The 22788-nt window shown below is 42.8% G+C and overlaps 1 protein-coding gene and 1 pseudogene across 3 annotated transcripts in view; one reads left to right on the top strand and one right to left on the bottom strand.

Annotated features, from left to right (window-relative positions):
• Esrrg (estrogen related receptor gamma) overlaps positions 1-22788 on the bottom strand; it is a 559413-nt gene that overhangs the window by 419536 nt on the left and 117089 nt on the right. For 2 of the 3 annotated variants that reach the window (XM_057769722.1, XM_057769723.1), the window contains exon 2: positions 150-237. The exons of the other annotated variant lie outside the window; for it this stretch is intronic. The gene's annotated coding sequence lies outside the window, so the exon portion shown is untranslated. The remainder of the gene's footprint in view (positions 1-149; positions 238-22788) is intronic. 3 annotated transcript variants of the gene reach the window in all.
• On the top strand, positions 16326-16928 carry LOC130874416 (triosephosphate isomerase-like; annotated as a pseudogene).

The raw sequence follows: 22788 nt of genomic DNA, 5'->3' as shown, positions 1-22788 counted from the left end.
ATAAACAAAACTCTCGCGGCCACAACACAACGTGATAGACAAAGATATTGATGAGCTTCTTGACCCTCGCATGTGTACCAGCAGGCATGATGTCACACAGATCTTAAGAGAACATTGGCATCTCCCAGCCTCGTGGGGAAGGACCTTACCTTTCAAACTGCAGCAGTGTTAGTGTGGGATGCTTTCCTTACATCTTCATCATCTAAGGTCGTTTCATTGATGAACCAGCAGATAGCTCTATTCATTTATGTGATACAAGCAAGGAGTCAACCCAAAAAACAAAAAAGAAACGGGAAAAGTGAGGTCATTTTCTTGGCCACTGCATTTAATAAAATCCCCCAGGCAATAGAGTTGAGCATACATTAATAGCTATGATAGGATTCTGAGCCTTTAGTGAGTCTTTGATTTCCCTATATCTACATTCAGGGCTATATTAACACTCCAACCAAGATAGTCTTCAATTTTATTTTAGGCGTTCTTCCTTTTCAGCTTTCCTGGATTTATTAATCTTCCATTCCTCTCTTGTTTTTAGTGAATGTACCAGTCAGAGTTTCAGGGTAGTTGCCATTATAACACCATGTGTAGCTTTTGGAAGAAAAAACAACAACACAAAAACGTTCTTTCAAGGCCGATGGACTCACTTGACATGAGTCTGAAAACCACATGGATTTCTCCCTCCACACGTGAGGGCTTTGTTTCTTATTTGGGAATGGATGGAAAGGCATGCGTTTGCAAAGTAACTTTTCAGTAGGCTTCAACCAAAAGTGAACGAAAGTTACTACTGGCAGCATGTCCATCGAAGGAAGCTCTTGGGTCAAATCTCATTAAATGGCTTGTAGTTTTCCAATTTTGAAATGCAAAGGAGACCAATACATAGGATGTGACACTTCCCATCATCACCGTCACATAGAAAAGCTGTTCTGAGGGGCTGAAGAGATGGCTCAGTGGTTAAGAGCATTGCCTGCTCTTCCAAAGGTCCTGAGTTCAATTCCCAGCAACCACATGGTGGCTCACAACCATCTGTAATGAGGTCTGGTGCCCTCTTCTGGCCTGCAGGCATACACACAGATAGAATATTATATACATAATAAATAAATAAATATTTAAAAAAAAGAAAAGCTGTTCTGAGCAACAGTGATGTAGACTTATACCTCATGGAAGGAACATGGGAAAGCCCACAACCAACAGGTAATTGGATGCTCCTAATAACTGGCTGGATGTCTGGCCTAGTACAGTGACTTACATAAAAGAGGTGAAACAATTAAGCAGCCAGGTGGCACCAGGCCATTTTCCATGACACTCTCTGGGGGCATAAATTTGCTAGCTGCAGACCTTGGGAGGGAGCATTTCGAGATGTGTGCATGGCCTTCAGAAAGCTGTGAGGTCTCCTCCCTGGGACACTCTTCAGGTCAATAGTCCTCCATCCACCCCATCCTGCACAACCACTGCACCAGACCTGCTTGGCAAGGATGGATTTAAAATTACAATGCATGACAAATGACCAAGAGTGAAGCTCTGAGGCTATAAAAATATGCAGATGGAAACATAGTTTATTTGCTTTGATAAATATTGGTGTACTGGAAAACAAAGCTATCATTTTGAAGGAAATTTTTGGGTAGAATGAGAGCCAAAGATCCTCTAGGACCAGAGAAGAGGGATGGAGGGGTCCGGTGTAGGCTGGAATTTGACACAGAATAGGGTCAAGAAAGGAGGCTACTTGGCAGAGGAAACTGGAGTCCACTTATGAATGAGACAGGAGGCAGGAAAACACAAATGTGAAAACCTAACCCTATTTATTTTGCGGGATTGTGAGCACAGGAGGCCTGCTGAAAAGCTGTAATCTGTGGGAGTGTAGAGAAACATTAGGAAAGACCCCACCCAAATGGCACTGCGGAGTTAGAAGCCTGGGGAAGTTGATTTGGATTTGTGCCTTTAGAGAAACTGAGGAAAAGAGGGAACGTGGTACAGGTGCTGATCTGAGCAGTCATGCTGCTGTCTGAACACGGTGACCACGGTTGCAACCAACAGAACTGCAGTGTTCAAGGTAACACTGAAAATGTGTTACTCGGGCTGGTGAGATGGCTCTTGGATACAGACACTTGTCAGGCAAGCATGGTGACCAGAATGTATGTAAAAATGGCTGTGGGAACCAGTTCTTGGATTCCATGTACCCAAGGTCCCAGGGTGAGAGAAGATGATGGACAGAAAAACATGTGAAATTAATTTCTATTCCTTCTATGATGGCTACTTAATAAAATGCAGTCCAGTTGTCCCCCCCCCATAAATCCTTGTTTTAGGGATGATAATTAACCAAGATGGACAACTTATTAGCAAAAGAAAAGGGGTAATATATTGAAAAAAGTGAAACCAACAAGACCACCTAAACAACCGTCAGAACTTCAGTGACACAGGCTAGCGGCAACTCAATGAGTCAAGTGCTTGCCTAACATGCAAGAAGTGCTAGGTTCCAGTCTCAGTGCCACATAAACTGGGCATGGTGGGACACGGCTGTAATTCCAGTACTCAGAAGATAGAGGCAAGAGGACCAGAAGTTCAAGGTCATCCTCGGCTACATGGCAAATTCCAAGGCAAGCATGAGCTGCATGCTACCTTAACACCTCAAAAAGGACAAGAAAAAATTAGTGGCAAAATCCATGAGGGAGAGAACTTCTTTGGGTAACCTAGAACACTCACGACGCTCCATCTAACCTGGCTTCATGAATCTCAAGCAAACAGAAAATACAGATGGGAACACACAGTTTTATAAACTGGAAATTGCTTCCATCTGGTTAACTACTGAGGATGGATTATGAGCCGACAACAAAGAAGTCATTCCAGGATCCAGCACTGGTAGATGTGTGGCTTAGATGTGCATTGTACGGGGAACATCCTTCACACCCCTCACCATAGGGAGAGCAACATTCCACTCTGGTTGTGATGTGTGAGGCTTAAGGGGTCAGCATCATGACTGCCTCCCTAGCTCACAGAATATTTTTACATCCTATCTGAATGTAAACTGCCACAAAGCCACTGACCCTAGCGCAATGGGATTTCTTGTGCCATCTCCCAATTTACCCTAAACCACCCCTTTCAGAAGCCTCTGCAATTTACAAGCACTTCCTCTGAAAGGGAAGTACCTCTTCACTTCCAGAGGGCAAAAGGAGGTACTAAGTCCCTAGTCTGTGCTGAGGACGGACTTACCAAGAAAGAGAGAAACCATTGGGTACATCATAGTCCCAACCTCACAGTATCATAGTCAAAGAAAACACACCTCTCCTTAGGGAAAATCCCTGTTAAATCTATCTCACTACACCATGTAGCCTTGGAACCGACTTTCACACAGGTACCAAAGTTTGAGCAGAACATTCTTGCCATCAGTTCACATACTGCCAAGACCAGTGAGCAGACAGCGCAAACCAAGGGACTTTAGAAGAAAATGAGTATTGTTCCCCTGTTCCCTCTGCATATAAACCAAGCACAGAGAGAGAGAGAAGAGGCCAGCAGTAGTGCCTCAGCTCCCTGCACATCCTATCATGTTTTGTTCATGCTGATCTGAACAGACTTAACTACTTGAGGGTAGTTCTATAAAGGCCATCGGAAGAGGCAATAGTAGCAAATGCAGGATATATACAGGAACTACTGTTCACTAGGTAAGAAGACAGCAAAAAGGACTTTAGCATCTCCCAGGAAACATTCTCACAAGGGAAAAATAGAACAGAATGGAATAGAATAGAATAGAAGAGAATAGAATAGAATAGTCAGAAACTAAGCTAGTTTTAAAGTGGGAAATAACTATCTATTTAGATACATCTTTATCCCATGATAGATGAAACAGAAATTCCCCTCAGTGTAAGTGAGCTCAAACTCAGCATTCTGGAATCAGTCTTCTCATTATCTGTCCCCTCCCCATTTCTACAATATAGGCAAGTGACTTTGGTACATTTTATAATAGAGAAAGCTTTATTGTTAATGAAGACAGAGTATTTTCAAAGTACATGATTTTTTTTCAATAACTCAGCCAAAATTCTCATCTAACACTTTGCTAAACATTCCTCTTCTACTTTATCTCTGACTTGTAGGAAATCAGGAAGGAATAAGGAAAATATATAGGGAGAAAAGAAAACTTAGTAAATGACTAAGAAAAATGATGAGAAGGAACAGGATAGAAAATTTACCTTCTATTCCAACAGATTAGGACCCTTCGAGCATCCTAGTGAAATAAAGCATGGCATCTCGTGTCCTAGAAAATAGAAGGCCACTGCTAACTATCAGAGGCCTGTGTGTTTGTGTGTCTCTGTATGTGAGAGAGACACAGAGACAGAGAGAGACAGTGGGGGCAGAAGGGAGATGAGAGAGAGAGAGAGAGAGAGAGAGAGAGAGAGAGAGAGAGAGAGAGAGAGAGAGCCTAGAGAAACCCCTTTACAAACAATGGAAATAAGGCCCTGGAAGGCAACCTGGCTTAGACAGTCATGAGGAGAAAAGCGAGAACCTCGGTGGAACAGTTTAATGTTCTACCAACCACAGTGGCCTAAAAGCCAACATGGCTTTTCCAAGCCTTGAACAACCACAAGGGATACCCACAGGGAGGTAAGATGTAAATCTTTTCTCACTCTTCGGGGAAACACAGATCATCTCATTTTCTTGGAACCTTCTAAAACCTGCTAGAGATGGGCAAGGTTACTGCTGGCCCAGCTCTCAGGGTGGTATGATTTTTCAGGGTGGTGTGATCCTTCAGGGTCATGTGATCCATGTGAAAATCATACTTCAGAGTCTTAGGAACAACTTTTAAGGCCATCTTCCTTCCTTTTACATTCATAATCAGCCATCTCTGTTGCTGAAGATGACATAACATTTTTGCTAATTATTTCTGCTGATTAATTAAGGGCTCTTTATTACTTCCACGTACAGCAAACAGCTCCCTGTAATCTTTAACAAAGCAGAATGACGTGAATCCAAGGAGAGACGCCAAGTACCAGGCAATGCCCCAAGCCTTGTGGTAGGTAGCATTCTCAGCTTCATCAGAAGGCAGAAAGGGGGTGGGGAGTGCAGTTTTATTAAACAAACACTAAGAGCAGAGAGTGCTAAGGCGGGAGTGTGGGGAGGAAGGAGGCCTCTGCTCAATTGGTACCTATTTTCAGAATTTCCTTGACGCTGGCTTGGATGGAGAAGCATCAATTATTTACAAGGTGGAACATGATGCTTCCTTTGTTGAAGCAAATCTCCAAGCAGACCCCGAGAGAAAATAAAAAATGAATTAGGAAGAATTTATTAGTGTGCTTGAAGAAAACAAAGATTTAGCTGTTGGGAGTGACTTCTGGAGATAGTTCGGTTTCCATCTCCCGGATCCGCAGACCTTTTATTTCTGCCACTCCTCGCCTATTTATTTTCTACAGTAGATCACACAGAGAGGGGGCATGAATCGTTCCCTAAACTTCTCCTTTCTTAGCAGACTCTGGCGTGATGTATGGTCTTCATTTAAATTACAAATACACTAATCTCCACCGCTGTTTACCAAGTAGCATTTTAAATGAAAGATACAAGAAATTGCATCACTCACGCTTAAAAAATGACTTTAGACTACCAACCTAAAGAAGGTAAAAAAAAATAAATAAATAAAAGAATAAGAAGAAAGAAAGAAAGAAAGAAAGAAAGAAAGAAAGAAAGAAAGAAAGAAAGAGCCAGTGTTCTGAGTCGTCCATGGCTGCTAGATCTCAGCTTGGTGGATAAAATTCAATCAGTGGACCTTATATTAGGACCCTGATTTTGATACTTGGTCTGATCAAGAACCACTGTGTCAAGCTCTAACTCTGATTTTTTTTCTTTTTTGCAAGGAAACAGGGGTTAGGAAAATTGAACAAACTGCCCTGAGGGAAGTTAGTCCCGAGAGCTTATTCTCTACCAACATGAAAAAACCCAGAGACACCCCCCACACACACCGGGACAGTTCCTTATGGGTTACTTAACTAGATGATCTCATTCTCTGATAGAGCCCCGCCTAAGTCTGTTGTTTCTAATTTTAATATATTCCAAAGTTTGCGGTCTAACATTAACTTGGAAGTAAATAGAACCAATCCATCACAGGCTTGCATCACCCGTAGGTTTGATTCTGCTTCCCATGCACAGAACTGACTTTCCAGGACATCCACAGAACTCTCTCCACTAAAGCAAAGCAGTCGGGATCTCCTACAAAGCCCCTAGCTCTGGACAGTGGAGACCAGGCCCACAACATCAGTACCGGTAGCCGAGAGCTGAGCACTGGGCTGAATTTGAGAGACGTTGTCGGGCCGGGGGTCCGGACCCCAGCAGGAAAGCACATGTTCAGCGTGTCGGAGGGGGCATGTCACAGGATTCGTGAAAACTCCACGCACAGCAAAAGCAACAAGACTGAAGCCCAATGCACCAAGGGGCCTAATGGGTCCTCTGGACCCCATGGTACAGGCCACAAAGAATGGCAGGAGTCCACCAAACTGATCATCACATGGCGGGGGTAAAGAGATTAGCGGTCTCTTTGGTACCTGAACGGCCATCGCCATAATTAAATACTCTTTTCCGAGTGACTGTCTTTCCTACCGTCAGTTGCTCTGACAGAGCTACAGATGGGGACTGGTTAAGACTGGGGAAGTGGGAACAGTTGTCCTGATCTAATACTATTTCCTTATCCACAGGTTTTCTTTCACTCAAGGTTCTCCATGTAAGTGTCCATGCCAACAGTGGCCAGCTAGGACACTGAGTTATTTCCATAGCCCTGTAGTCCAGGGTGATGCTTAGTCCTTTTTCCCCTCCAGTGACGTCACCTAAATGAAATGCCCCAATTTAGAATCATTTCCATGTTAGAAAAGGATGAAGGATCCAAACCATACGCTCTACAACTTGTCAAGGGAATTAACTATAAAGGCAGTATCGCTATTATACAATTAAAACGAGAGCTCTTAACATACTCAATTTCCCCTGCCCTGACTTTCCTCAGTCATAATGGACAAAGAGTATGAATTCATAATTTCCAAGTAGCCCATGTCTTTTAATATATTCTAGGAGGAGCTAAGACACCCTCTCATGTGCATGGGCACACACACACACACACACACACACACACACACATTTGAGCATATGTGTTTCTTTATCAAGGGCAAAAATAATAATGAATATAAAGATAAGGGCTCATTCCAGGTTGTTGAAAATGTAGACTCAATAGCATATTTTAAGTGGATAAATCGTACATTTTTATAACACTCATAATAGAGGGGGAAAGGTGGGTGGAGGAAAAGGAGAAGAATGGGGAGGGGGAAAGGGGGAAAGAAGGAAGTGGTGGGGAGGGAGAGAAGAAAACGGCAAAGCTTGTCTCAACCTTTCCATGTTGTTTACTATGTAAGACAACGTATGTTTCCCCTTATAAACTTGCAGAAGGCATCTATTTGGAGGTGTTTGGGGTTGTTGTGTTTTTAAAATTTTAACAATCATAGCTCCAGAGCTTAATCACTTGTGTGTGTTAGAAAAGCAGATGGCTCCAGTGGGCGTCTGTTTACAAGATCTTTGCATAAGGATTTGAGCTTCTTTTTAGACCGAAGCTGTGTATTTGCACTCAGAAAAGAGGCAACAAAGAATAACGAAAAGAAAAGCATCCTAGATTTCGCGGGTGCCTGGCTCCCTGCCTTCCCTCTGCCACTGTGTCCCGGGCTTTTACAGGGATGGGCGGGAGAAGAACAGCATTGCCAAAAGTACTCTGGGCTTCTTGTCATACTTCGGGGCAGTCTAGGTGGCTATCAGGGGCTCAGCCTCAGCAGGAGCTGAAGCAGAGACCACAGAGGAATGCTGGTCACCAGCAGACTGTCTCATTCAGCTATGCTTCTCATCCAGCCCAGGCCTGCATGCCCGGGAGGTACTGTCCATGGAGGGCCAGGTCCTCCCACGTCAATTCGCTACACAGCCGATGCCCACAGGCCAATCGGATGGAGGCAGTTCCTTGTATGAGCTTTTCTGCCCACAGGTGTGTCTAAGTTTGCCTCTGACAAAACCTATGGCATTGTCTGTCCTTCCGTGTCACCTGGATTTGTCCCCCTCTTGTCATCACCCAATAAATTCCCAAGATTGAGATATTTTAGTGCCATGTACAAAGAAATCCCATGGGATTGTCAACTGCCAGTCAAACTCTGCACCACATTCAATAACAAACAGAAAGAAGACACAAGGCAATGGAAATACATTTGGTCACTAAAACGATGGCTCAGAGGTTAAGAATGCTGGTGGTTTTTCCAGAGGACCCAGGTTCAATTCCCAGTGGCTGCATGGCAGCTCACAACTGTCTATAACTCCATTTCCTGGGGATCCAGCATCCTTACACAGGCATATGTACATAAAAACCCCAATACACACTTAATAAAAAAAAACAGAAAGAAAAGAAAATATGCTTGGCTACACATGATGTATTTGATTGTTCTTTGTCCATTCCAGAGGAAGTAAACGTTTTTATAACATCAGAATAATCTCCCCTAACTGATGCAACCTGACAGTGTCTTTAGGATGAAAATATATGGTGATTACTCTAGCATCAGCCCTTTGCGCCCTGGATTTACAACTGAATTCAACCCATCTCACACCAAAAACACTCAGAAAAAACGGTACTGACATGCACAGACTTCCTGTCATTTTCTCTAACAGTACACACTACTCCTGCTGTATCCATACCATATTTGACATGTAAGCACCCTACTGGCAATAGCATGCCACTTTATAAAGCATCTGAGGATCTTGGGATCTGGGTGTCCATAGGGCTCTCAATCTCCATGAATATCAAGGGACAAATAGAGTCACCCAGAGTACAGCACAGTGTCTGGCATGAAGCTGGTCCCCAACTACCGCATGCTGGATAAAGGAAGGACTGACCCAGCAGATACAACTGTTAGCTTCCAATGCTAATGACCTAGGACCTCAGTTGAATGTGTCATCAGTCTTTACGGTATCACATTAGGGACAGCTACATAAATTAACATACTCATGATTTATGTGTCGCTTTGCCTCTGATTTCTAACGGAAAATTTAAGAAAGCCTTTTCATTGTTTATGGCCTTTAATAAAGGAGAGTGTGTCTGCTGAAATTCAGACAGTCTTGAAATACTGTCTTGATTTTCAACAAAAGAAATTAAGTTTACTTGTGTAGGGTAACACCAACCACCATGCAGGAATCAATCCTCAAATAAAAGTGCTAGATGAAGCCATAAATAACAACAAACTTCCCACCAACATGAAGCCAAGGCTTGAACGCGGAAGATGAAAAGTGTGCGTGACTTCCTGTCTCCCCATTATCCTGGGCAATAACTGTTATTTGCAACATGAACTATTTTACACAATTATTGAAGATATTCATCATGTTACATAAATTAGACACGAGCATAACCAAGAAAAGTACAACCAATGCCTACAAAATAAGTAAGTGTTTAAGGCTAAAATCAGGGAGGATGTGAACAGCTTCCGACTTCAGGAAGTAGAAACATTTCCCACGTGTTCCTGTTATTCACCTCAATTTTGCACTTGTCTCAGATAGATTTTTAACATATAGAATCTTTATTTCTCTCACATAAGTATTTCTTAGATATTTGTTTGTTTGTTTTTATGTGTCTGGGTGGCTTGCCTTGATATGTCTGTACAACAAATTCATGCAGTGTTCATAGACACCAGAAGAGGGCACAGGATCCCATGGAACTGGACTTACAGAGCGTGGTGAGCCTCCATGTGGATGCTGAGAATGGAACCCAAGTTCTCAGGAAGAACAGCCTGTGCTCTCAACTGCTGAGCCATCTCTCCAGCCTCTTATATATGTCTTTTTAATGTATGGAATCTTCATGTGATGAAAGATCAGAAGCAGACTTTCTCAGGACCGAGGTATCAAGTTTAAAGTCAGTGGTGATGGGAAATGAGACTGTTTAAAACAGAGTTATGAATTCCTCCTATTGGAGCCCTTGAATGGACCCCGTGCCTGGGTCTGTGCATACAGAGCATTTCCCATGCTGCAGATAAAAGACATCTACACAAGTTATTCGGGAACTTAGATAATACAGCAAGTGTCAATACTGATGCTCCCATTTAAAGCCCAATAAACTACATTTGAACAATACCAGCAATGCTAGACCTAGGTAACCCTCCTGCTATTAACACCTGCCTGCAGATATATAGCTGAGCATAGTTTACAGCATGGAACATAAACACAAATCTGGAGATCCGAATAATCACCTTCCTGACTGCTCAGAAACACACAGAACACACGGCCAAAATGGGCTTCATGCACTGCACAATGGAGCAGAAGGCAGTGGTATATATTTAAATTTTCCATTTTTAAGCTGTCACTCAAAAACTTTTCCTACTTTTTTTTTTAGCTTATTGATCTTACTGGCTTGTGATGAGTCTTCAGCTGCTTGGTCGGCTGCTTTTAGCTCTGCTTCTTATTAAGGGAGCTAAATCGGGAATCACAAAATGCTACTAATTTGGCAGCTTTCGATAGCAATGAAAGCTAAAAACAGCATCAAGATAGTATAACCCTCATGTTTTATTGCCCCAGAATCCCGGATTTAACTACTATACAGGATAATAATGGTGCAACTATGTAGATACGACAAAATAAAAGCTTGTATTAAGTATGCCAGATCAACTACTACTAAAGTCTGATGAACCCTTTGCATAGAAATACACATATGCATATATACATTCATATATACATGCATACACATGCATATATGTGCATTTCTATACACACATGCCATATATAAATCAATCCATATATACATGCATTTACACATTTGTATACATGTACACACATGTGCACACATGTATACACACATGCATTGTGTGTAGATAGTACACATGTGCATATATATAAGTGCATACATACACACAGATATACACAGATATATGTGCATACATATGTGTACACACATAGGCACATATGTGTTCACACATGCATATATATACATAATACATACATGTGCATGCACATATGCATATATATGTATGGGTACCTACAAATACACATGTACATGTATACACATAACACAGATATGTGTGCATATCATGTATGTATATATGTGCACATATAGGTATGTGTGTTCACATAATGTATATATATACATCACAGTCACATATACATGCATAAACACGTGAGCACTTATGCATAGATAGTGCTCTGTTATTTATACCCCCTTTAATTTACAAAGAAACATCCGTTCTTAATTTCTTTTTTCATATTTAACTTTCTTTATTACTCTATTATTTATTTAAGATGGGAGTAGATATCCTGCCATGTGCGTGGAGGGCAGAGGACAACTAACTTTCACTTCTCTCCTTCTACCATGTAGGTTGGTCCTGGAGCACAGACTCCAGTTGGTAGGCCATCTTGGTTGGGACCATCCTCAACTGGATGTTTTGGCTACTCTTCATCTTAATTACAGCACTGCATAAAATAAGACTAGCATAACATCTACGTCACTGGCCAGCCCTGACCAATCAATGTGTAGAATTACAATTCCAACACCCACGTGGGGCTCGGAAAATGACATATCACAGCCACAGAGCTTCCTGATACAGACTCTCTCAGATCCATGTCTATTCTCAGATAAGACTCAGGCTTCACCCTTTGGTCCTGGCCTCCATGTGCAAGGTAATACTGTACCCCCTCCCCCCAGCCAACTGTGCGTACTCTACAAAGAAATACATGACAAAAGGAAGTCACCTCCCTGCAGGCAGGGCCATCATAAGCGTCCCATGATAAAGGAAGAGAGTGCTCACAGTCTGTGATCCCAGGGCAGGCCCCTCACCTAGGGCAAAGCACGAGGTTTGTTCTTAATCCTCACATGGCCCTCTCCTGAGGCTCACACCAGCAGGGACGGTGAAAGCCACTCCTAGATGGCCACGAAATATATCCCCAGCAGCAGCAGCTAGCATTCTGTTTGTATCATTGTGTCCCCTTCAGAGGCTCCTGGAGGAGCAAAGTCTGTTGAAAGCGACACTCTTTTTCTCTCTCTATTTTATGATGTACTTATTTTTATTTTATGTGCATGTGTGAAGGCCTGCATGTATTATGTGTGTATGTGTGTGCACCATACCACGCCTGGTACCTGTGGAGTCCAGAAGAGGGTGTCGCATCTCCTGGCACTGTAATCACAGGCTGTAGGAAGCAGTGAATACCATGTAGATGCTGGAGAGCAACACGAGGCCTTCTACACCGCCAGGGCTCCTGAACACCGAACCGTCTCCCCAGCCCATTTTCTTCTCCTTATCTGAAATCACTGGCCTGTGGGCATCTCTTATTTCTTTGACGGCTCCTGTTGTTGATAATTTTAAACTCCTGCACCATCTCAAAGGGAACCACAGGATCTTCCTCTCTGCCTCCATAGCAGTCGAAGCCCACAGACACCAGAGTGGGATACTTTCTAGAGAGCTTGCTTTTCCGGTCCAGACTTCTCATCTTCAGTAACGCCCCCTGGTATTTTACATACTACCTCACGGCGCTCTCATTGGCCGCTTCCGTGGACCTACAATTTGCATATGCATATACACGGGAAACAGGGACTCTCAAGGAAAGAAGGCCCAATCCCATTACTCCCCACCAGGATGGTGATGAATTGGCTGCTCAGAGCTTTTCTGACAGATGTGGGGAACGGGTAGCTCCTGTGGCCAGAGGATGTCCTAGCTCCTCTTGCAGAAAGGTATTCAGCGCACGCAGTAATTATCCATCCATCTCGTTCACACTAAAGGCATGGCAATGCAATTTTAGCCTTATAATCAAGACCATATGACAAAAACCAAGGCCATTAGGGACCAATTTCGAGCATTCTCTGCAAGACCATGATTTTCCAACTGCGCTTACATATGCTGAGCAGTTGCCTCTGCATGGCTGCAGCTGCTGCCATTTATGCCCCCCTCCCCCGCCCCCCCTGCCCCCGCCCTGTTTTCCAAAGCTTTTCTTAGGAATGCAATAGTGCCAAGTTTAAAGCCTCGCTAGCTTTTTTTTTCCTTTCACCCTTCCATTAATTTTTTTTCCACTTCCCAAAGCCTGGTAGGAAAATGCTTAGGGTAAAATTCTACTTTCTTCTTCCCTGGCCCCTCTACCTGAACACAAACCTCCCTCTCGACCCAGTTGGCTTCACTTTGAACTAAAGCGCAGTCCTTCAGACCCATAATTATTCCAGTGCCTTTTTGACACCGCCACTTCAGGTTCAGTGACATAACACTGTTATCTCCGAAAGGACGTGATGTCATCGTAAATCACAGAGCCGTGCAGGCTACATGGCACTTACCAGACAGGAAGGACGTAAATAGACCTTAAAATCGTGTAAAAGTTAGCTCAAATATCCTCACATATTATTTTGAAATACCCAGCACATTTTGAGGGTGGAGAGATGACTCAGCAGTTAAGAATACTTGCTGTTCCTCCAGAGGACCCGAGTTCAGTTTTAGTACTCACATGAGACAAGTCACACAGCTGCAGGGGATCCAATGCCCTCTCCATGCTTCTGAGGGTACATGCACACAAGCGGCAAACACAGACACACACACATTAAGGTTCACTATCATTTATTCATTTGGAAGACAGTGAAAATTATCAAATAGTCTACATAAATGAAAACAAGCCAGATGCTATGTTGTACAAGCATTTCTTTAGATTTTCTATGGACTCCATTGTCCTTTCTATTTCTCAGTTGGGATAGAGGGAGGGTGGGGAGAGGAAGAGAGAGAGAGAGAGAGAGAGAGAGAGAGAGAGAGAGAGAGAGAGAGAGCGCACGTGAACTGTTATCTCTTGCTATCAGGATATCAGCTCATCGTCACCTCATTTTGTTAGTTTATTGCATCAGGACACCTTACTTCACCATGTTTTAAATGAGACAAGGGCTGATGGGATGCCTCAGCAAGTTAGTCCCTCATGGTACAAGCCCGATGACCTGAGTTCCACCCCTACAACCCAAGGGGTGAAACTGGAGAGCTCACTCCCAAGGGCCATCATCTGACTGCCACACACATGCTATGGCGGAAACGCCCACCGTCATACCCACAGCAAATAAAAAATAAACGAACACAAATCTTTACAAACTTATGAGGGAAATAAACTACACTATTTTCACCCGTGTTTTAACTGCAAAACTCCATGTTTTTTTTTTAAATGCTTCAGTAATTTCTTGGCACAATGAAATGGATTTGAAACTACAATGTAGCCCCATTCCACCGAAAACACATTCGCACATTCTTAGTGACCGTTCTCCAGAATGCTCTGTGGTGATGCCCAACTATATCTGCACTAGAGCCAGCAGAGTCAAGTTTGCTCAGCTTCACTGTACACCCTAGACATAGCACCTTTACTCACAGTACTTTCTTTAAAAGATTTATTCATTTTGACTCCATGTATGAGTGTTTTGTCTGCATGTATTTATGAGGCCAAAAGAGGGCATCAGATCTCCTGAAATTGGAGTGATAGATTGTTCTCAGCTTCCATGTAGGTCCTGAGAATGAAACCCAGGTCCTTTGCAAGATCAGCAAGTGCTTTTAATCCCTGAGCCATTTCTTAGGTCCTATTCCAACTCTTGATACCTAATTTAAGGTGATGAAACCTGGCCCTTTCAAGAGAAACAAAAGCAAATTGAATTGTGTTGTTTTCAACAGGTAACACCCAAAAATTCCTCGTGACTGAATCTGAGCATGTGTCAACAAAAGGATCTTACATAAAATTTGTCAAAGATCACAAACCATACTCTAGCGATGCCATGAGGCTCTAAAGGTATAGAAAATGAATGCCTTGGATCAACAAGGCTATTGTGTACACGTGGCTATGACCTCTGTGCGTCTGCTTCAGCATGTGGGAATGGGGGATTCATCTGATTCTCTGCCCATAGCACCTGGAGCTGGATTCAACTGAACTTCGAGTCTCTCCATAAGTCTTCAGAAACGATTGGCTATGACACTATGCTGAAAGTCACCACACATTAAGTATGGTCTGCAGGTGCAATGTTCTCCACAGGCTCAGATGCCTTGATCCCTTGAGCCCCACTTGTTGGGGCCCTTTGAGAAGACTGTAAACCTCCAGGAGGCAGAGCCTTGCTGGAGGAAGTGGCCCACTGGGGGTGGGCCTTGAGGTTCACCTTAACTTCCTGTTCATCTCATGCTTCCTGAGTGGTTGCGGTACAACCAGCAGCCTCTCACTTCGGTTGCCATGCCTTCCTGGCCATGATGAACTTCATCCTCTAGAACAGAAGCCAAAACAGGTCGCCCCTGCCTTACCTTTGCTATTCACTGACTACTCAGTTGCATCCTCAAGAAAATCAGCTGCAAGAGAGTCGTGGATAATAGGAAAATGGCCAAGTCTTTCATTAGACATCATAAAACTGCATAGTGAGAGAGGCTGGGGGCGATGCCTTTGTCACAGGCTTTCAGTCAAGGAACAATTTTTAAAAATAAAACCTTAAAATTTTGTAAGTCTTGAAATAATAAATATATATAATTATCTACACACACATATATACATATATATGTGTGTGTATATATATATGTGTGTGTGTGTGTGTATATATATATATATATATATATATATATATATATATATATATATATTCAAGTGGGTGACATTTATATGCAGGCTACAGAAACACCTGATCACTATGATCAAAACTTATGGAACAAATGAGGCTGTAGGTGTGAGCAGTTTTGTCAAGGCTCAGATGATTCTTTGCTGCACTGGGTCTCCTACCTTCTGTGTTCACTGTGTTCATCTTCATTATGCCGTAAGCATTCAAAAGCTAAACCCACAGACCTTCCCTTCCATGTTTCAATCCCCGCTGCCTACTCAGCCCCAGGTACTCTTTGTAAATACCTAACAACTCCCAAATCTTTGACTCTAGCTGATAAATCTTCGATGGTTTGAACACTCATCCATCTCCTTCTGAGAATACTCATTTGTATAACTAAAATAAACCTCAAATATCTATAAAAATGACTCTATTACATCTTTTAACCAATCTACCCCTCTTTCTGATAGTTTCCATCATCTGGGAGCTTGGTCAAAAAACTTCAGAGACATTATCCACTTTTCTGCAATTGCATCTCTCCCGCAATTCAGGCATCTCTAAACAGATGGCCAGGTCTCATCTACTTCTCCTTACGGCCCTGGTCCATGCCACCATTATTCCTCTCCTTTGTGTCCACGTTTGCCCCCTCCTACCTTTCGCTTTTGAAAACGAAAATATTTAGTTACTAGTAAATTTATTAGTCACTGCTTACAAGAGACTGCGTCAATTTTAAAATTTAAAATTTAGGGCTCAGGGTACTGACCTTCAGCCACACAATCCCAGCGCGATGGCGCCTTCCAGGAAGTTCTTCGTCGGAGGCAATTGAAAGACAAATAGGAGGAAGACGTGCATGGGAGAACTCATTTGCACTCTGAATGCGGCTAAGGTGCCAGCAGACACCGAGGTGGTTTGTGCACCCCACCACCACCACCTACATCGACTTCTCCAGGCAGAAGCTAGATCCCAAGATTGCTGCGGCTGCGCAGAACCGCTACAACGTGACCAATGGGGCCTTCACTGGGGAGATCAGCCCCGGCATGATCAAAGACTTAGGAGCCGCATGAGTAGTGCTGGGGCACTCGGAGAGAAGACACGTCTTCGGGGAGTCCGATGAGCTGATTGGGCAGAAAGTAGCCCATGCCCTAGCCGAGGGGCTTGGAGTGATTGGCTGCACTGGGGAGAAGTTAGATGAAAGGGAAGCTGGCATAACCGAGCAGGTTGTCTTCAAGCAAACCAAGGTCATCCCAGATAATGTGAAGGACTGGAGCAAAGTGGTCCTGGCCTATGAATCCAATGTCTCTGATGCGGTGGCTCAGAGCACAAGGACTTCCTCGTGGGCGGGGCGGCCCTCAAGCCTGAATCTGTGGACATCATCCGTGCCAAACAATAAGCACCGTCCACGTCCCGTCCCCTGCCCTCTGCTAGACCAGGACTAGGAAAAGCGCAGAAGCTTAGGAACAGCTCCCACCAGTCACATGCTTCTGATGTCATCTGCCCCATCTGTGTCCTAATCCACACTGTACCTTTCCGAACCTTTTATACCTCCCTGTTAATGGGACCAGGCCAATCCCTATACCACCTAATACAATGGTTAGAATGAAATAAGTTGCCAGTCTCACCAAGGTGACTTCCTGGCTGGAGGAGGAGGAGGGCAGAACGAGTGGAACTGATTCTGTCCCTTCAGGCAAGGCAGGAAAGTGAAATCACCTTTCCTTCCCTTCTCAGTGTACACTAGAGATCCTCTTGCCCTAAGAGGCCAAGCATGTTCTCCTCTCCCACAGTGCTGAAGCTCTAGTATTGTGTTTGTGAACCATCTTACATGTAAGGGAAACAATCACCTGAAACTAAAAATAATAATAATAATTAATAATAATAATAAATAAAAATGAAAAATTTAGGGCTCAGAAGATGGCTTAGTCAGTAAGCTGCCTGTCGTGCCAGCAAGAAGACTTGGGTTCAGATTTGCAAACCAACATAAATGTGGCGAGGCCATAACCACCCCACCAGGGAGGCTGAGAGAGACACCTTCCCTGGGATTTCTGGCAGGCCAGCCTACTTAAATCAGCAAGTTCTGGGTTCAGTGAGAAATCCTGTATCAACTGAGAAAGACAACCAGCAGTGACCTCTGGCTGCCGCAAACGTGCACACCCACACAAATCCACATACACACGCACATACCAAACACATGCCGTACACAAATAAGGTGTGAAATTTGATAGTTTTTTACAAATTCATAATTCTTTTTTCAAGACTGGGTTTCTCTGTATAACAGCCCTAGCTGTCCCGGAACTTGCTTTGTAAACCAGGCTGGCCTTGAACTCACAGAGATCTACCTGCCTCTGCCTCCTGAGAGCTGGGAGTAAAGGTGTGCAGCACCACTGCCTGGCTACAAATTCATAATTCTTAAAACCACCATAGTCAAGAAGAGGAATTATTACCACTTTAGAACAATGGTTGTCAACATGTGGATCATAACCTCTCTGGGGGTCCAATGCCCCTTTCATAGGGGTCACCTAAGGCCATCAGAGGATGCAGATGTTTACATTACAATTTATAACAGTAACAAAACTACAGTTATGAAATAGCAACAAAAATAATATTATGGTTGGGGACCCCACCAAATGAGGAACCGTATTAAAGGGTTGCAGCGTGAGGAAGGTTGAGAACCACTACTCTAGAAGTTCCCTGATGACATGGTCTAGTGATCTCAGACAGAGGAAAATTGGGCGTGGTTTCAATTACCAAAGCTGATTCTGTCATATTCTAGGAATTTACAAGAATGAGAATATGGTGGCTTTCGTTTCTTGTTTGTTTGTTGTTGTTGTTCTTGTTGTGAGGGGTGGGGGTAACATCTGGTTTCCTTTTCTGTAACATAAAACATTTATGGTACTCATCACTGCCAATGAATTCCTAGAACATTCTACTGCATTCCTCTGTATCAACAGCCATAATCTACTCAGTCGTTGCTAATGAGCGTTTAAGATCATTGCATAGTTTTACTGATATCAATAAATAGGCTATGGACTCTTTGTTCATGTTTTCATGGACTGATGTGTTGTGGGCAAATATAAAAAAGTAGAATTGTCAGGTAATAAGGTAGGAATTTTGATTTAATACAAACTACCTGTTTTTCAAATATTTTTGTGAACACACACAGAGAGACTTAAACACAGATCTCATTCCATTATTATACATTTGGTTACTGTCAGTAGGTATTTTATCGTTAATGTTTCTTTCATTTTAGTATTTCTGTACATATGAAATGCTCCCTTACTGTGCTTTAATTCCCTTCTCCTTAATAACTTATGATACTGACATGATTCCTATGCTTGTTAGTCACATCTATCTCTCCCGTTGTAATACATATGCTCAAATCCACTTTTTAAGAGTGACTTTTAAAGAATACGCCAAACAGTATCATCCCTCTGCTGGAAGCAGTCCAGCAATATCCTTCCAGCGAAGGTCCTAATCCTGCCATGCCCACTAGAGCACTACACAATCTTCCAGACACTCGGTCCTGAGAGTTCACTCTTATGGGGCTGCTAGGCTCTTGCCTGTACTTCAGCCACCCATGATGTGCATAGCAGCCCATCAGCAACCTGGAGAACTTCCTGGGAAGCTTTCTGTCCCAAACACTGTAGCTTCCTGTCTACAGTCTCACTTTTGGGCCTTTCTAGAATATTCTACATGAACTAGAAACCACATCCTCAGTTTTCTCTATACCCAATTTCAATTTTATCTTCTCCATAGAAGCATTAAGACGAAACTAAAACTTATTTTGGCCCCATCTTTGTTTCTTATTCCCATTTCCTTCTCTTCCTTTCCTTTCTCTTCCTACACCAAAATCCAAACAATGAGAACAAGAATGCTCCCAATTCACTCTACAGCCTTCCAGTCTATCCCTGGCTACCTGTTCTTACCAAAACTTTAACCCTCTGAAGACTATAAACCTGGGATATTTATCAATTTAAATGAACAAACTATTATTTATAAATTCTAAACTGCAAATTTGCCTGTTTAAGTTTTAATCTTAAATCTGTTTCTTCCAAGAAGCCAGTTTTTTAAACAAAAAAAAATTCCACAAGATTTAAAAATAGTTTTCATAAACCTTTTTTTTCCTAGTTTCATCTTTGTTACTGTAATGAAATTCTCTAAAACCAGCACTGAGGAGGGGAGAACTTTTCTGGCTAAGCTTACATCACAGCCCGTTCTTATTTGGCTTATGATTACATTCCAGTCCATTGTTAAGGGAATCCCAGGCAAGAACTTGAGCAAGAAAGCAAAAGCAAGTGCTTACTATTGCACCCAGCATAGCCTCTGCACAGGAACTCCATTCACAGTCCCTCCCTTACACGCTCACAGACCAGTCTAGACAATTCCTCTCTCAGATGACGATAGGCTGTGTCAAGCTGCTACTCAAAGCTAACTAGGACACATTGTGTGACTTTCAAGAACAAAATCACATATTGCATCCACACACGGGCCATTGGGTTGAGATGTAAACTAGCCCCCGTAGGCTCATGGCTGTGAACTAGTCCGCAGTTGGTGGCACAACAGACCTTTATAGGACGTAGAACCTTTCTGGAGGATTACGGATCACAGGAGACCAGTCTGAACTTGTATGGTCTGGCTCTCCTTCCAGTCAGCTCTCTGCTTCCTGACTACAGACACCGAGTAATTAGCTTCATCATGGTGCTGACGTCACACCTTCCACCGTATAACAGACTGCATCTCTTCCCAACCTCAGACAGAAGAAATGCTCCCTTAGGTTGCTTCTTTCAGGTACTTGGTGGCAACTATGAGAAGAATAATGACTACATACAACTGTGCTTAGGCACAGGAGTAGCCACAGGCTTAGTGGTCCTGCTAAGTGACGTGACTGTAGATGGGCAATGTACCCTTTATGAGAGCCTGCTCTGGGGTAACCCTCACAAAATATTCCCGAGGGACAGTCTTACCCCACGGATTAGACTGAAGCGAAGAATTATAAGTAAGCCGTCAAATCCTTATCACTAGTCACTCCTGCAGTCAGGATTTCAACTTTACTGTATTTTATCAGTTTGCCTTAACATTACATAGTCACACGGGTGGGGTAGGGGTAAACAAATCAAAAAGAGAACATTTAAGAAGTATTCAGTACTTAAAAGAAAAAACCCTAGGGCCTTGCATTTTTTTATAAAGTTATTATAATGCATCTGTGTGGGGAGTGTATTTTCTTTTGCCAGAGTAACACTGAAGAGTGACTATACATTACATAAGCATTGTATGAAATAAAGGAATCCAAGGAGTTTTCCTGTATCTAGTTCCCAATGTAAGCAAGGCTTACTGCCCAAGCCCAAAGCCAACTATAGGACATCCAGACTCGTCCCCAATCTCACTCCTTGGAAGTAAATTCCCCCTTTAATATGCAAGTCCTAGTCTTTGATTTCCTTAGTACTTTTATCACGCAAATCCACTCTTAAAAGAATGTGTTTTTTACTAGTGCAGGACAGCACACTACAACTGTGAGTTGTCAACTTGGCTATATCTGTAATCAACCAGAATACAGAGCTGAGCACATCCACAAGGGATTTTCTTGATTGGATCATTTAAGTTAGGAGGAACAACCCTAAACCTGGGCCACACCTCCTGACGGCAGCCCACATGAAAGAACACTGAGGAAGAAGCTTTTGCTCTTGGCCCGCTGGCCCTCACTCTCCTGGCAAGTGCATCTATCCTGCTGCTGAGGCAGCCCTTCACTGTATGAGAACCTACTATGTTGGGATTCCAGCACAGCAGGAAGAGCAGCAGCTCTCTAGGAATTTCCCAGGACTCTGACACCAGATTAGGACTGCTGAAACATTCAGGCTCATGGCCTAAAACATCTGCTGGATTCCTGGCCTTTCCTGTCATAGAAAGCATTGTTGAACTACTAGGACCATAGTCTGTAAGCCACATTAATAACTCCCCTTTTAATGCATACATGCATACATGCATACATACAGTTCTGTTCCTTTTGACAACTCTAATACTGTACTCCTCCCTGGGAATTCTTGCTTTCTCACTAGATGGCACACCTCGAAGTCACGAGTGACAACATTATGGATGCCACAGCTCTCCTGCACTCTTCCATATCAAAGAATTGCATTTATTTGTTCATCATCCTACTGACCACAGAAATGGAAATACACCATAAAGCTACCGTTTGACAGAATGCTCTTATCCACTGAGAGACTGCAGACCCACAGAGGGCCTAGTACCAAGACCATAGCAGATGGAAACTTTGTATCTACAAAAGATCATCCTATAGTTCTGAGAAGAGATGAACTCTTCTGTAAATGGTTCCTGGACAGTTGAATAATCTTAAAGAACCCCCTCCCAGCTTTCCACACAACAACAAATTAAGGCCTCCTGGGAAGCTGTAAAGAACACACTTCTAAACCTTGAAGACAATACTAATGAATATTGTTATGACTTTCCAGTCATCAAAAGAATAATATTCTTACAATAACTAAAAAGTAAGCCACAAAGGAAAAGGCTGAAAATACAATCTAAGTAAAAGGAAAAAGAAAATCATCAAAAGACACAATACAGAAAACAAAGAGGAAGCCGTGCATGCTTAGCAACCACGTAACACATCTAATATCTCCTGTGAGGAGTCTGTTTTTAAAGCAGGGTCTTGCCTTTCCCCAGGTAGTTACAAGGGGAGTGTCTCAACCTTCCTATTTGTTTCATTCTTTGTACCACTGGAAAAGGGGGTACTAAGACACTTACGCGAATTTAGGCTGCTCTTTGCTGAAGTCCAGGTAAAATTTTACTATGCTTCAAAAAAAAGTGGCTAACCATAGGGGGCATCATTGCAGCATATATCACGTTCTCAATTACCTGTATGACAGGCAAGACTGATACTAGTAAAACTTCATTTAAGTTTTTTAATTCCAGGCAACGAGAAGGTCACTGACACCTCAGTAATTGCTATTGAAAACCATTTGGCTAAGAGAAAAAACACACACACACATACACACGCACACACACAAAATAAATCATGGCATAATCTTTACTAAGGATTACTCACTTTAAAAGAATTACCTGCTAGGGATCCAGTGATAAGATCGCTATTGCAATTATTTTGCCTAGGAAAGTTTCTGATGATTCCTAAACAGTAGCTGGATAATTTATATAATCCAGACAAACTTCCTTCCCCCTTTCTCTCAACCCTAGACAGAAAGCCTAGTTTTTAAATCTTTGTTCTAATTCTCACACAAAGGAAT

The sequence above is a fragment of the Chionomys nivalis genome, chromosome 5, assembly GCF_950005125.1.
Source record: "Chionomys nivalis chromosome 5, mChiNiv1.1, whole genome shotgun sequence".
Lineage (NCBI taxonomy): Eukaryota > Metazoa > Chordata > Mammalia > Rodentia > Cricetidae > Chionomys > Chionomys nivalis.
This window is presented reverse-complemented; position numbering and strand designations above follow the sequence as displayed.